The 16,823-nt window shown below is 48.0% G+C and overlaps 1 pseudogene; it reads right to left on the reverse strand.

Annotated features, from left to right (window-relative positions):
- Positions 1-7,210: 7,210 nt before the first annotated feature.
- LOC148755800 (serine/threonine-protein kinase MARK2 pseudogene) lies at positions 7,211-8,134 on the reverse strand (annotated as a pseudogene).
- Between the last annotated feature and the right edge of the window lie 8,689 nt (positions 8,135-16,823).

Consider the following 16,823-nt stretch of genomic DNA (forward strand, 5'->3'; position numbering starts at 1 on the left):
TCTCAAATAAAACAGAGGATAAAAAATGGAATTTTAAGAGATATGTGTAGCAGACTTTTTATTCTTGTAAAAACCATTACAGATTTTTAAAAATACATTTTGAAATTAAAACAATTACTTTAAAATTACTTCTTTTATAATATACTGAACAGCAAACCTGACTTTTAGGAAAGGAAATTTAACTTTGCTCTCCCTTAATGTTGCAGAATAGATTTTCAAAGGTTCACAGTTTTATAAAGTAATTAAATAAAGCCAATCATCCTGAGAATTACACCCTTTCAGAGTAGTAGAATTGACAACGTTTCAAATGTTAATTGTATTTTTCATTGTAGACTAGTAGCAAACACATCATAATTATACAATGTGTAAACACTTACTTATATTTCCTTTTACGTATCAGAAATTGTATTCTGCAGTGTATTTTTATTGCATGTAATAGAAAGTACAGTTCTATGAAGGAAAGGACACCCTGATGCCGGCACAATGAGAGGACTTCCGACCTCCAGAACTGTAAGAGAATCAGTTTGTGGTGATTCGTCACAGCAACAATGGGAAACGAATTGGTGAAGCGTGTATTTTGCTAAAGAAGAAATTTATCAGAGGCGGGGACTGAGAGCAGCGGAGCATCAGCAAGCACAGCAGGCAGGGGCAGTGTGCCCAGGATGACATTGATGAGAGCTTCTGAGGGCATCTGAGCTCAGAGAGGGAGATACCAAAGAGGGTTTCCTAGACTCTCATCTGCACCTGAACCAGCACTTCACCAAGCGTGCGGTGATTTGGGGAAACATACTGGTATCCTTGGCAGCAGTGTCCTGAAATCTTTACGTCCTATAATTATTTTCTAGCACTTCAAAAATCAAAAATCAAAATCACTCTGGCTGTAGTGAGGAGAACAGACAGGAAATGGGAAAGAGTACTAGATGTCGGGAGAAAAATTAGGAAGCCATTTCAGTTTTCCAGGGCAAAAACAAAGAGTGCTTTACGGTGGGAATGGAGAGAAAATAATGAGTTTAAAAGATAGTAGGGTCTATACCCGACCTAATTGCTGTTTTAACCTCTTCCAGAAACATAATCTCAGTCAACCAGTCTGGAATTTTCTGGTCAACATCAATGAGGTAATCCGAATGGGAACCTGGAAGGGAACTTTCTCCATGAAAGATGGCCTCTTCTTTGTCTTGGAGGATGACAGTTTGGGTTGCTACATGAATCTGCGTTTCTCAGTTTGCAATCGTTTGCTCAAATAAATACTGTTTATTCCTAAAAAATAAAATAAAAAATAAAACATAAATAGGAGGGTCTAGTGATGTGCAAAGAGGAACAAGATGAGCGATTCTGCAGCCCAGGCGTGGTGGACGGGACGCAGCTGACTCGGTTTCTCAGGTCTTACCAATTGCTGCCTCCAGTCTTTTCAGACTCCAGCTGCTCTAGTCTCTGTTTGTTCTTGGGTGTCCTCCATGCCTCTTGGGTTTCTCTCCCCTCTTGCTTTTGAAAAATAGGCATGAGCAAAGTAAAAGAGGGAACCAATAGATTAATGAGGTGATGAGCGGCTGAGTGAACTGAAAGGAGTGACAGGGTGACCAGGACAATCAATTCATGTCTCGAAATGTTCAAAGAGTGAAGAGAAACAGGCCTGAAGCAGAAAAAAAAGAAAGGCCTCCCCACTGGATGTGTCTCACAGGGGTCCCTCCCTCCCTTACCAACATCAGGGGTCTCCGTTCTTCCAGGGAGTCAGGAGCAATTTCAGCTGCAACAGAGAAAGGGGGGTGGGTGGGAGAGGAAGAGGGGAGGGAGAGGAAGGTGGAGGATGGATGGGCTCGGTGGAAGCTCTTCATCATCCTCTCTTCCCCTCCATGTGGCCTCTCTACACTTCCCTTTCAGATTCCCAAACCTGACTTTTAGTGGTGGGTGGATGTGGGATTCACCAACACTCCAAAAGAGATTTTCTGTAGCAGCAGTAGCAGCATCAGGAAACCTCCCAGCACCCTAGAGCCTGGGGTCCTCACATGTACAGAAAGCGTCAGATCCTGGGCTGACTCCCAGCTGGAGAGACATGCTCAAGGCTCAACCATAGTATGTCAGAGCTGAGGGGTTCCAGGATTTCACTATCCTCAGTGCCTCGTTTTGCAGGTGATAGAGCAGAAGCCCCGATAGGGGAAGGAATCTCTCAGGGCCACACAGTGAGTGGAAGGGTAGGACTGGAATCTACCTCCAGATGCTTGCTCAGATGAAACCCATTTTCTTCGGAAGACTCCCAGGTGATGGCCACTCTCAGACTAATTACCAGTCCTGAAACTCACAGTAGCACACAGTCGGTGCTCAGTGACGGTGGTGGACTGAATGAAAGATATGATGGGATACCAAAAGCAGACCTCGAAGCTGGGAATGGACCACAAATCCTGTCTTCCAACTGGAGGTCTCGCTCCTTTTTGGTCTGGGTGAAAGGGACTTTGGGGAGGGAAGAGGTGCTGCCATGAATTGTTTTGTAAACAGGACACAGTGGGTGTGAAAAGAAGATATGAGCAGGTATATCCCAGGAAATCAAGCCCAGAGGAACACAGCGCTGGACACTCAGCACTGCTGTCTCAGGCATCCCACTATCTCCCACCCTAGAAACAGAGGGAATACTTCACAGGTATTCTTGGAGAGGGTGGCCCATGGCTGTCATCTGACCAATCAACATCATCCATCCTCCACAGCCACAGTGATTGGCTCAGGGCCAGGCATGTGACCAATCAGGTCCTTGGGGCCAACCCTTTGTGTTGGGATGTGGGACCAGTGAAGCTCAACTTCTGTTGGGGTTCTGAGGGGATATGACATCATCCGGTGTGTGTTGGAAGCCACGTTGCTTCCACAAAGGGAAAGCCCACCTGAGAATGACACCAGCACAGAGGGAAGGAGGCAAAGCCAATAGGTAAGGAGAGAGATGGTTCCTGCTGACATCATCGAGCACCCAGGTAAAGCCTTGTCTGAAACCCTCGGCCTTTAGAATTCCTGGTTACATCAATTATTTCCTCCTGCTTTGACTGTTTGCTTATTGAAGCCACGTTGGGATTCCTGTCACTGGCTATCAGAAAAGTTCTGATTGTTCATTCCAGCTGGGAAACGGAGCATCCTGGAACTGCAACAACGTGGATTTAGGCTAGCTTCAAGGAAGAACTCCAGATAACACTGTGAGACTCCAGTCTAAAGAGGAGATCCAAATGGATTCAAGCAGTGTCTGCTGAGGGCCGGCTACAGGCTGGGCAACTCATGTTACCCAAATTAATCCTCAAGGGATTAACCCTGTTAAGGTCGCAACTGATGTCCCCATTTTAGAGGGCGAGACTGAGGCTCAGAGAAGGGACATAACTGGGGGAGGAAGTGTGGAGCCAGACTGCACCCCCAGATTCTGCTGCGCGTACTCTGAGAAGCCGCATGATGTGTCTTGTCCACGTGACGGGGGCTAAGGCTGCCAGCCCCACACCCAGGGTACTGTGGGAGCCTGAGACTTGGTAACGGCCATGTGGCCCTTCGGTGTCTCCCCAAAGCAATTCGCACTGAAGAGAGGAAGAAGACCTTCCTTCAATGGCACCACCACACCCTCCAAGCTCCCCCAAGCCCGGCATCCATTTCTCTTGCTTTGCTTGACAATTACAGGGTATGCTCATGTGACCACACAGGCCGTTCCCCATTCACAGGCCGGCATCTGGAGCTCCTACAAGAGCCTTTGTCCCCACCGTACAGCTCCTTTGGGCCTTCGAGCCCATTTGCTTCCATAAAGAGAAAGCCCATCTGCACACCAGGAGTCTTTTGCAGAAAACACAGACAGTTCAGTCCGTTTGGAATGGGATGTATCCGTCACTGCCGTGTGCACAGCTCCCTTGAAGCTCAGCTCATGTACTCCTTTCTTGGTACTATGGCCTCCTGTGGCTGCCGCAGGAGAGACCAAGCTGATAATAAATCGTCAGCTCAGCACTTGAAGGAGCATGTGAGATGAGATCTGACAGCTGGACCTCACATTTCACATGGAAGAGGCTGTACAAGCTCCTGGGTCTGGAGCAGTGCTTTGGCCACAGTGAATCAACAGGCTTTTTCATGGCTGAAGCCTTCTGGCCATAGTGGGGGTGTGAGTAGTGATGTCCCTCAGGTGTCCTGAAGACCCATTATGTGCAGGCTCAGAGTGCACAGAGCAGAAAAGGCAGAGGCCTGCCCCACAGGTGGTCACAGACCAAAGACGAACAAGCCAGCCAGAGCACTACAGCTCATGAGCTGCTTTGATGGATGAAGGGTGGGGGGACAGGGGCAGAGACCCAGTTCTGCTGGGGAACTAGTGAAGGACAGAAGATTTTCCACTAACACTTGAAGGGTATATCATTCAGATGTGGGTTTGGCTGAAGTTACAGGAAACCCGGCCAGGAGAGGCTTAATCTATTACAAAGGCATCTCTCACTCAGTGTTTACAGATGTGAGATATGGGAGGTCCAGAGGTGGTCTGGTGGCCCAAACATGTCTTCAGTGACTCAGATGCCACCATCTCTGCACGTCACCATTCATGGAATGTTGGTGTCACTCCCTCAAGGTTGCATGATGGCTGCCTCCACTCCAGCCATCACATCTGCATAGTTAGAACTCAAGTGGAAAGCAAGGGGCTGACAATTTCAGACAGCTGTGGTTCTTGGAGCAGACTGACCCAAGGGAACCACACAGAAAAGTCCCCTTCAAGACTACTGTCCTGGTTAAGACAAGGCTCAGTTTGTATAACAAAGTTTCCCACCTGAGAGTGGCAGACAGAAGTTTGCATCTCTCTCCCGCTCACTCTGGAGGCAGACAGTCCAGGGCTGGTCTGGCAGGGCTGCCCCAGGAAGCTCCTCTCCCTGATGCCCTGTCGTCCAGGGGAGTTGCCCTCATCCACACCGTCCAGCATGGAGGTCCAGCCACATGTTTACATTCCCAGCAGCAAGGCAGAGGGAGAAGCAGAAGGAAAGCCTCCTTCTCTCTCCTAGGAAGTATCCCAGAAGTTGTACAGATTGCTTTCCTTCCCATCCTGGAGGGAGAGGGTGGTCGCACTCCCAGCCTAGCTGCAGAACAGGCTGGGAATTCTGTAGAGATGGGCAGTCACTTTCCCACCTCTAAGTCTGCTGATAGTTTGCTCTGAGAGAGAAGAGGGCGAGGTCATGGGGAGCCAGCTGGATGTCTCTGCCACACCCCTTTTAATGTTCCCTCCTACCACCCACCACTTCCTATCCTGAGTTCTTGCTTGATGAGAGATTGTCCATGACAAAATTGCATCAAGTAATTCCTGCTTCAGGAAGCAGCTGAAAATCGTGGGCCAGTGAGTGATTTTCAGCAGATTTGCTGGCAAGTCGCTGGTGGGACCCCGTTACTGACTCTGAGCCTCTCTCTCTCCCACCGCGAGCCCACTGTGCACAAGCAGTCAGAGGCGTCTTGTCCAATGGCAGTTGATCATGGCCCTCCCTGCTGGGGATCCCCTGCTCTTCAGAACAAAATCCAAAGCCCTTCCTGTGGCACTGAGCTGGGATCCTGAGGGAGATCAGAGGCAGCCACTGGGCCAGCCAGCCAGCCAAGGTCAGGGAAGAAGAAAGTCTCCTGAGCAGAGCGTTGTCACTGGAGGGAGGCGACTGCTGTCCAGGCCCTGAGCTGGGGGATGTTTAAGTTTGAAGGCTTAGAGCAAAATGCATCAGTGCGGGTGGTCCTGGGCACAAGGGGTTTCCTCAGCCTCGCCCCCCACCTCTGTCCTGTATGCCCTAACACTCCAGCTTCCTCCTGCCCTCATGCCTCCTCTCCATTTCACTGGTCAAATCAGAGATTGGGGCCCCATCCTGATGGGGAAACGGGAAGTCCCAACTCCTGCCTTAGTCAGGAAACTCAACTGCTCAGCTAAGGGCTGCTTTGGGGCCCACACCCCAGCCACTTCTATGACACCCCACACAGGCTGGTTCATGGGACTTTGCTATCCTACATCGGACCTCTTGGTTCTAATTAACACAGGCCATAGGACCAAAAGTCCCCCTCGGTCCTTCTGAAAACGCTAGGTAATGTGAGTGTAGGAAGGGAAGACACAATTTCTGCCTTTCTGCCTTGCAGTCCGGCTCACAACCTGTTCCCTTTGGAACCACATTCCTTGCTGTTGGGAGTTGCCGGGATCATTGTCTTCAGTCATCTTTCCATTAGTTGTCCTGATTAAGTCCCAGCATGACATCACTACACGCTTCTCAACCTGGAGGATGTATAGCCCCAATTCTATGCAGGGAGGTGCACAACAGAGCATCTGAGACATCTTTCTGGAGCATCAGTTTATTACAAGATTTGGAAGAACCCAGTACTTTAATAAGAACCACTCACACCCCACAACCATGGAAGAAAAGAGCAGGGGTGGGGAGAATGGCCCCTGGTCTCTGACAGTCCAGTCTCTGAAGTTTCACCCGGCGGAGGGTGAGAGGTGGACCTGCAGTGAGGGCGGCTTCTCCTCTAGTCCCCCCAGGGGCTCCAGGTCGTCCTCCAGGCTCACCAGGTATTTTGGGTATGATGCTTCTTAAGGCCACATAGACATGCCAGGTACCATCCTGATTTGAATCCTGAGAAGAAGGCTTGGGCAGGTGGCACTCCTCCATCGTCCGCCAGACCCAGTCCTTTACACGCCGTGTAGTTCTTGCACTGCTCCCAGCCGCAGCCGTTTGCGTCCAGCCTCTGGCCAATCTCCCGCACCATGTGGCCGGCCTCCCTGGTGCTCTGCATTTTCTGATTCAGCGTTTACTATGCAGGGAGAGCGGCTAGAACTTCCCTGAGTACTTGACTGTGGCCCTGCTTTGGCCGTCCACAATGTAAACATTATATTGGTTTGACTTGGTTTCGTTTGACATGTTGTTTCTTGGTGGATGGCCAACAGCATAGGTTTCTTAAAATAAAAGTCAAGAACCTCCTAGCCACCCGCTTCAGCCCTGCCGTTGGCCCGAGGAAGAGCCTGGGGTCACACCATCAGGATGCCCAGTACGGCGAGAGTTTTCCAAATTTGTTCCTTCTGGGGCCCCACTACTGGTGCTGCTACTGTTGCTGTGGGTGGAGTGGGACCCCTAAGGGCCACGCTGGGGATCTAAGCAGGGTGTGGCAGGTCTCGACTCTGGTCTGGGCTTCAGAGTGCTGGGCCTGGGCTTCGGGCTGGACTGAGGTGCACTGGTCCCAAAATCTATGTGAATTTGAGGAGCACTGGTCCTCAAATCCATGTGTGGTGGGGAGTGCTGGTCCGAGAGTCCAGGCTGGGTTGGGGAATACTGGTGCTGGATTCCCGGCTGTATTTGGGAGTCACGTTTGTCGACTGCACACTGACTGGTGAACTGGCTGGCTCTTTGGCCTTCTGGCTTGATGGTTGAACCTTGCGGGTTGGAGAAGGCTCAGGGCTGCTCAACTCCGAGGAATGGTAGGTCTTTACTTTGATTATGTGTCCCTTTGCCTCACGTTTTGTGGTACTGAGAATTAGATACGTGGCCATCAGTGGGTCATAACTACTGTGTGTCACTGACTCCTCAATCTGCTCCCGTTCAAACCCCATTTGTATCATCCTCTGGGTCACCCAGGTGTCCTTGTTGTCCCAGGGTGGCGCAGTAGAAGGCCTGAGTTCGTCCTTTTGGCCCAGGTTTAGCCATCTCTCCTTCATCACATTTTCCAGTGTTCCTCTGTCACTGTGGTTGACTGTCATTAATTTCTTCAACATCCTTATGCAGTCCAAAGATAGGTAGGAGGGGACTTGGAAATGCCCTGTCAGCATCCCCTCCCATAGCTGATAGAAGCTCGTTCCCAAGAACGGTAGGGTCCCAGTGACCATCTGATAGAGCAGCACTCCCAGGCTCCACACGTCTAATTTTGGGCCATCAGAGCCTTGGCCCAGGAAGAGCTCTGGGGCAATATAAGGCACGGTGCCACAAAATGAGCTCAGCTGATAGCCGATGAATTCTTTGCTCAGGCCAAAGTCTATAAGTTTTGGGTTCCGTTCTGCATCCAGGAGGACGTTCTCTGGCTTCAGGTCCCTGTGTACAATGCCCCTCTGGTGGCAGGGCTCCACGGCGGATACCAGCTGCCTGGAAATACCTTGGGCCTCGTTCTCGTTCAGGCAGCCGTGGATCGTCAGGTAAGTGTGCATGTCCAATCAGTGCACACGCTCCAGAACAAGGTCCATTGTGGTCTGGGTTTCAATAACCTCAGATAACTTCACAATGTTAGGGTGGTTCAATACCCTCAGGCAGTGAAATTCTGAATATTTAAAGTAGCCCTGCTGTTGAATGACTTTCACAGCCACCTCTGACCCCGTCAGAATGTGCTGGGCCAACCTCACCTTGGCAAAGCTTCCCTGGCCAATGGTGTTCAGGAGCTTGTAGTGGCCAATATCGGGCTCCTCGTTGGTAGAGATGGCTGTCAGTTCATGCGACATGGGGACGATAACTAGCTGATACACTAGCTGATGATACTAACTATCATTGCTAACTATGCTAACAAATAGTACTAACTATGCTAAGTATGTGAACTAGTACTAACACTGCTAACTATGCTTACTATGATGCCAATAAACTATACTAACTATACTCTCCTGATTCTAATACAAAGAATGCTAACTGTGCTTACTAACGATGCTAATAAAAGTGAACAATGCTAATTGTGCTAAATGTAATAACAATGCTAACTGTATAACTAAAAATCTTTTAATCAAATATATGGTGATGGAAGGAGAACTGACTCTGGGTGGTGAACACACAATGGGATTTATAGATGATGTAATACAGAATTGTACACCTGAAATCTATGTAATTTTACTAACAATTGTCACTCCAATAAATTTAAAAAATAAAAAAATAAAATAAATCTTTTAAAGAAATAACAACAAAAAGAAACAACAACAACAACAAAACAAAAACACAAGAAAAAGAACAAGTAAAATAAAAAATAGAGAACAATGAGAAAAGAACCAAGAAAGCAAATTAAGTAAAAGAAAAGGAAAAAAGAAGACTGGAAAGAAAAAAAAGAAGACTGAGAAAAGGGAACAAAGAAAAATAAGAATATGGAAAGTTGTAAAAAAAAAAAAATGAAAATGAGGGAAAGTGTAAAGATAAAAGAAAAAAACTAAACAGAATAAAAATAAAACAAGAGAAAACAAGCTAACTGGTCCAGTCCAACAGGTCACCACAAATCAGCTTCCTGGGCTATTAACAGGCAAAACCTCAGCCCAGCCAGGACCTTATATAGGTTTTGTAATTCCATCACAGTGGTACCTGATGATGTCAGAGCAAGATATGAACACTCATGGCTGGGCATGAGCCACAGTGGTTTTCTCACTTACTGGTATTAAAGCCCTTTTCCTCTGAATAAAAAGCAAGACAGTACCCTAAAGAGCTTTTTGTTTCTGTGGAATATTGAGGGCTGATATTTACTTCATTAGAAATTAAAATTTGTGGGATGCTCCAGTGACCTTTTATTTATAATTTGAAAATCTTGTATCCTTTAATATCCTTTATAATGAACTGGTAATCTAGCAGTCTGGTGTCCTGAGTCCCGTGAGCTGCTATAGCAAATTAGTGAAACGCAAAGAGGCAGGGGATGGGGGGGTGGGGGGTGGGGCGTGGTAACCTATGATTGACAGCCAGTCAGTCAGTAGCAAGGTGACACCCTGGACTTGTGATTGGACTGAACCTTTAACCTTATCTCCTGGTAGACAATCTGATCAAAGCCATGGACCTCACATCCTCCACTGCAAACCCAGTCATGGAACCCCTGTGCGCTGGCCTCAAAGGAACAAACCACAGACAATGGTGTTTGGGACAGCTTGGCCTGGCTTTCACATCTTTTGTGTGCTTTTGCCAAGTGTCTGAACTATTTGGGGGTTGTGTTAGCTTGGAGAAAGAGCTCGCCAATGTGTTTCAAGGGTGAGGAGCTATATATAGCCTAGGAGATGGTGCCAATCCTAAAAGGTGACAATGTTTATTGCCACCCCTGGCTGAAAGTAGATGAGGTCTGTGTGGTCACCAAGGCCCGGGAAGTGGGAGAAATGGGAAGATGCTGGTCAAAGGGTACAAAGTTATACTTATGTAGGATAAATAAGTCTAGAGATCTAACGTACAGCATGGTGACTCTAGCTAACAATACTGTAGTATATAGTGGAAATCTGCTGAGACTAGAGTTCAGGTCACACACACACACACACACACACACACACACACAGAGTTACATGTCAGGAGATGGATGTGTGAATTAGCTTGACTGTAGTAATCATTTCGCTGTGTTTGCAAACACCGTATTTCCCCAAAAATAAGACCTAGCCAGACAGTCAGCTCGAATGCGTCTTTGAAGCAAAAATTAATATAAAACCTGGGCTTATTTTACTATAATATAAGACCAGGTCTTATATAATATAATGTAATGTAATATAATACCCGGTCTTATTTTACTATAAGACTGGGTCTTATACTAATTTTTGCTCCAAAAGATGCATTAGAGCTGATTGTCCGGCTAGGTCTTATTTTCAGAGAAACACAGTATATTGTGTTGCACACCTTAAATATATATAATTTTTATTAAAAAAAAAAAAAAAAGAAAACCCACCCAGGTAGCTGTACCTGGGCTCTGTCACCTCTACAATGGCAGGAATGACACTCCCACTAAGGCCTGGTCTAACCTTTAAATCACTGGCAATTGTTGATTTGTTCATCTTCTAAACAAGCCACCACTCTGAGAGGAAGAAGCCCACACAGCCCCATAAAGGCGGACCCAGGCCCCTGGCCATCACTGAGCTGAGCTCCCAGTGTCAGCCATTGTGAGCAGGGCCTCAGCTGATGTCACATGGGGCAGAGAGGGGCAGTCCCCTGGGTTCTGCCCAAACTGAAATCTTGAGTAAATAAATGAAGGTCGTTGTTTTAGAGCACTAAATGTCAGGGTGGCTTCTCCCTCAACAGATGACCCAGACGCTGCCTAACCGCTCTCCCCACACTTGCTCCAGTTTCTCAAATGCCCCCATGTCCTGTTGGAGACTGAACATTTGTCTCCTCCAATTGAGATATCGAAGCCCTAACCCGCAGTGTGGCTGTACTTGGAGATGGCGCCTGGGAAGAGGTGCTCCAGTGAAATGAGGTCATAGGGGTGGGGCCCTGATCCAGTAGGGCTAGTGCCCTTACAAGAGGAAGAGACACCTGTGCTCGCTGATGTGCAGCCTCCAGAACTGTGAGAAAGCAACTTCTGTTGTTTAAGCTGCCCCTCTGTGGTACTTTGATCCTGTAGCCAGAGCGACTGATACACCCTTTCCAGCCTCAGAGTCTTTGCACACACTCTTCCTCCTGCCTAGAGTGTTTCACACAGTTAACACCACCTGCCCAGCATTCACTCTCAGCAGTTGTCCCTAACGAGAGGGGCGTCTCTGACCACCCTCCACAAACTCAGCCAGGCCTCCCCACTTCATCCCTCTCACGGCAGCCTGCCCTTCCCCCACGGCCCGCTCCAGGCTGGGCCTTAGATTTCTTTGAATCATGCTTTGATTACTGCTGCCCCCACCCAGCTTCAGCTCAGCACAGGGCCTGCCACACAACAGTGCACCGTGTTACAAAAGATGGTGGCTTTGCCCAGGAAGGTGAGAGCACCCTTAACTCAGGAGTTCTGCTCTGAGGTACAAACACCAGTGACCAGGGAAACATGTGACACAGCCCAGGCCGTGAGCTCCCAGAGCCCTGAGCTGAAATGGGCCTCCTGTGTCTAACAGGAGAATGGATGAACATGGCCCACGCACACAACGCTAAACAGCCATGGGAATGCATGAGCCCCGGCAGCTCCCAGGAGCAGGGTGAGTCGCCCAGGCAACCAGTCCCCAAAGAGGGCACACATCATAATCCATCTGAATCCGTTAAAAGAGGCAAAATCAATGCCTCAGCTAAGAGGTGCCCACCTGGGAGTTACACTCTGAGACTTAGTAGGACACGATTGTCATAAAAGTTAGGGTACCGGTCACCCTGGGGAGAGGGCTTGTTGTCAGAAGGACACCAGTGGCTTCTGGGCTGCTGACAATGTCCCATTTACTGACTAGGGTGGTGAATACAGGGGTCCATACTACAGAGGTCTTTCAACTGTGTACATGCACATACATACACATATGTAGGCATATATATTTTGCATGTATCTTCTGTGTGTGTGTAAGCTCAGGGGTGGGGTAGTGTGTGTGTGTACAAAGAGAAAAGGAATGGATGGCCATCTTTGAAAATGAGTCACCAGAAACATTCCACAATGGCAGCTATAGCAATTCTGGTCCTGGGTGCTGAGCCCCAGCACAGTCTCGCTGTGCTCTGGGAGTTCCTGGTCCAGCAACGACTGGTCACCGTGAGACACTGTAGCTCTTGCTATAGTTAGTGCTGTCCCTGGAATCCCAGCCTGCAACATGACTGTGCTTGGGGAATGCCTGGAAGGAGCAGTGCATACTGAGTAAGAGAAGACGGGCATTGCTGGGGCAGCATTGAAATACAGGAGTCTTGACTTTCCTCCTAGCACTTCCAGCTGTTCTGGGCAGGGATGCCACTGGCCACACTCCCGAGTGTGCACAAATTCCTGGGAACTCAGAAGGTGCAGCCTGCTGGCTTGGCCTGCAGAGCCCTGGACGATGGGTCAGGAGAGCCTGTCCATAGGAGGCTGGGGACCCACTGTGCCGCAGCCTGCTGGTGAATGGAGCCTGGAGTGGCAGGGCCGTGCACCAGGGCTTCTGGGTTAACCGGCCTCAGCTGCCAAGGGCTGTGATCACAGGACAACCCTAAAGGGCCTTGTCACTTCTGATCTCAGAAGCTAAACAGGGCTGGACCCAGTACCAGGAGGTGTAGGCTTTTGCCGCTCACCTCTCCTTTTCTCCCTCTCCCTGTGTCTCTCTCCTTTGCACTCTCCCTCACCCCTCTGGACCCCCACAGTTGCCCCCTTTTTTGGCCACTGCTGGGGTTGCCCAGGGGTGGACTCCTCCTCGGTGGTGTATGGTGTTCCAGGGAATGGGAGTCTCAGGGATGATGCTGAGATGTTGCCTTCTGGGCCTGGTGGTGGGACAAGTTGGGGATCAGAAGGAGAACAGTAATTAATGCCATGAAACAGGATTCTTAAAATGGTATAATGGCAATTTCTATATGCTGTGTAGTGTCTACATTTAAAAGTAAAACTATATGTAGATCTACCTATGTATCTATTGTCTATCTAGGTAGCTATGTATGTGTCTACAGACACACACACATGCACATATATGCTCCTGATATATATGAGTTCTGACCATTAAGTTCACGAAATTGTTGCAACGGTGTTGCTAACCTTTTTTTTTGAGATCAGAAGGATTATTCATTATGAATTTGTACCAACAGGTAACCAAGTTTACTATTTGGAAGTGCTGAAAAGGCTCTTGAAAACTTAGACGACATGAACTTTTCACCAATTCATGGCTCTTGCATCACGACAATGCACCAGCTCACACGGCACTGTCTGTGAGGGAGATTTTAGCCAGTAAACAAATAACTGTATATGAACACCCTCCCTACTCACATGATCCGGCCCCCAATGATTTCTTTTTTTACCTGAAGATGAAAGAAATATTAAAGGAAGACACTTTGATGACACTCAGGACATCAAGTGTAATACAATGACATCTCTGATGACCATTCCTGAAGAGTTCCAAAATTGCTTTGAAGGGTGGACTAGGTGCTGGCTTTGGCGCATAGCTTCCCAAGGTGAGTACTGCGAAGGTGACCGGAGCAATATTCAGCAGTGAGGTATGTAGCACTTTTCATAGGATGAGTTCGTGTACTTAATTGCCACACCTCGTATATTGCTTAGAATGAAAAATTCTTAAATCAAACAAAGCAATGAATCGTAGGTGAGCCTTGAAACCACGAATCTAAGTGTAAGAAGCCAGATATAAAGGCTATATATTGTACGACTGTATTTCCATGAAATATTCAGAATAGGTAAATCCATAGACACAGAAAGCACATTGGTGCTTGCCAGGGGTGGGGCTAGGATGGAATAGAAGTGACTGTTTAATGGATATCGGGTTTCTTTTTGAGATGGTAAAAATGTTGTTGAATTAGATAGTGGCGATGGTTGCACAACTTTGTGAATAGACTCTAAGTCACTGAATTGAACTCTTTAAAAGGGGTAATTTTGTGGCATGTGAATTATATCTCATCTAAAAATCTGTGCTGAATGAATAAATACACATATATATAAATATGTTTTGTAAAAGAGCGAACGCAGGCATGCCTATTATTTGGAGTGCTTTCTTTGCTTCCTGCACTGTTAACCTCTGTGGAGATGGAGGAAGACCTCCCAAAGGAAGACAGCACTTGGAGAGCTTGCCCTGTGTAGCAAGGGAGTCGGCCACCACCGCCTGCCTTTGGCAGAGACCGAAAGGCAGGGGAAGGAGTGAGAAAGCTCCCTGGTGTAGACAAAGGAAGGCACACGGTGATAAGAGGTCATTGGCATGGCTAAGCTGGAGGTGGGCTGCCTAGAAGATGGGCATCCTACCTGACTGCTAAGGGGAACATACCTGGCTTTCCTCCATGTGGTTCTAAGTTGGAAGCAGGATTCAAAATGAGGAAGCTGTCAGTCATTGGCTGAGTCCTGAGCAGCTGGGCTGATTGCTGTGGAGACTGTGGTCTGGCCCTCTGGGCTGATGGCTGCATGCAGGCTGTGGTTCAGGTGCTCACCTGCTGGAGCGAGTGGTTCCCCGGCTCCCGGGCAGATTTAGGAAACACCATGGACTGAAACCCTTCCTTTGTCACTTCCATAGTCAGAGACTTGTTTGTGGATAAACTTCATTCAGTTATTTAGTAAAAACAATTAAGTGCAAAAAATGGTAATGATTACAATAATGTGTAACAGTGGTGGTTTTTATTATCACTATAAACCTTCGGAGTTTTTTCCTCATTAACTTTCAAACTGCAATAAATGAACCCTACAACTCCCAACTAATTAATTCATTTCATTCTTTTCTCACCCCCACCGACGCCTGGCCATCTCATCTATCTTCCTGGATTGACCTAAAAGCCGCCAGTCCAGGTGAGACCCGGCAACTGCTGAGAAGGTCAAGGAGAAGATGAGATAATAGCAAAAGCACACCGCTCCTGCAGGCTGCACAGCCCCGTCCGGTCCAGCGCTTCTCACGATTATTGGCCTTGTCATGTTTCTTGGCCTCTGGCATCCTCCGAGGCCATCCACAGGTGCAGAGACCATTCGTTTCCCTGTCTCCTGAGTCAGAGAGACATCTAAAGCTTCCCTGGAGGAGCCTCTGACCACCAGACCCTACATGGGGCCACGGCCAGGTTTGGGTTGTCCTCCCTGTTCCTCACAGGATGTCCCATGCCAGTCCTCTTTCCCAGAATGATTTTCCGTGAGTGCCTACAAGACCAGCCCCGCAAACCATGGCCAGACCCTTTGCTCCCAACTGGCTTGGCCCCGATAGTATGGGTCTGTCCGCTGCATTGAAGGAGACCCTTGTGTGTTTGTCAACCCGCAAGAGCCACGCCCAGGAGGGGACCAGAGGATCCTCAGTATGGCTATGAGTCCCCTCCGCGGGGAGTCAATCACTCATTACAACAGCTCTCCTTAAACAGCACTCACTATTATGTATGATTGCTGTGGGCCGAATCTCAGTTAGCTGGGTTTTCTGCTGCAGGGTCTCCCATGAGGCTGCATTGCAGGTGTCAGTCATGGCCACACTCACCCTCCCAGCTCCCTCACACAGTGTAAGTGAGGACTCGGCTCCTGGCAGGTTTGGACTGAGGGCATCTGTTGTCTCCTGCTATTGCCCACAGGCCATCCTCAGTTCTTTCCCCAGCTGGCAGCTTGCTGGCCTGAGGAGAAAATTGAGTCTGTTACCGTAGCAAGACTCATCATTCTATTGTAAGCTAATCAGAGGAGTGACGTCTTTGCTTCTCGTGGCTTGAAGCCAGTCACTGAGTCCAGCCCACACGTGAGGGGAAGGGATTCCACAGTCCAGGAGGCAGGGATCATTGGGGCCCTCGTCACGGGCGGCCTGCCATGTCCCTGGTAGTGGGATTCGCATTTCTTACCATGAGTGAGTGAGATGAATATCTTTGGATATTTCTGTTTATGTTCTTTGCCCATATTTCTATGCAGCAGGTCCTTTTTCTTATTCATACTAAGGGCTCTTAATATGTTAGGGAAATTGGACCTTTAATTATAATATGGATCGTAAATATATTTCCCATTTTTCTATTTGTCTTTTGACTTTACTTTTGATGGATATATATATATATATATATATATATATATATATATATATATACATATATATATATATTATGAAAGAGTGAACAGGAACGAGCTTGGGATGAGAGGTAAAGAGTTAGCAGGAGCGAACTTGTGAGTTAACAGGAATGAGCTTACAATTAACTGCTTGGCTCTGGACCCCTGGCTAGCTGTGGGAACAGAACGGTTCCCAGAAGAAGCCAATTGTAAAGCAACCCCTTGCAAGCTGACAGGAACCCTACATCCTTCATAGAAAAATACAAAACCCAACATTCTTTCTTATGGGCACAGCTGTCTACTCCAGACTCTGCCCCGGCATCTCCTCTGCTGATGTTTCCTCTCTTAAATTTTCTGACTTTTACCCCTCTGTCTGGGCACAGCTGTCTACTCTAGACACTGCCCAGCTGACTCTCCCTCCTGATTTATTTTAATAAATCTTTCTCCTGTATTTCTACATGCCTTGTGAATTTTCACAACCTGTGAGCGACCACTACATTTTTGGTGGCCCATACGGGGACACTCTCTCCTGTCCCCACCAGACTTCCTTCCTGGTGGCTCTATCCCCT

Source organism: Rhinolophus sinicus, chromosome 14 (genome assembly GCF_057876585.1).
Source record: "Rhinolophus sinicus isolate RSI-liver-muscle chromosome 14, RSI-T2T, whole genome shotgun sequence".
Lineage (NCBI taxonomy): Eukaryota > Metazoa > Chordata > Mammalia > Chiroptera > Rhinolophidae > Rhinolophus > Rhinolophus sinicus.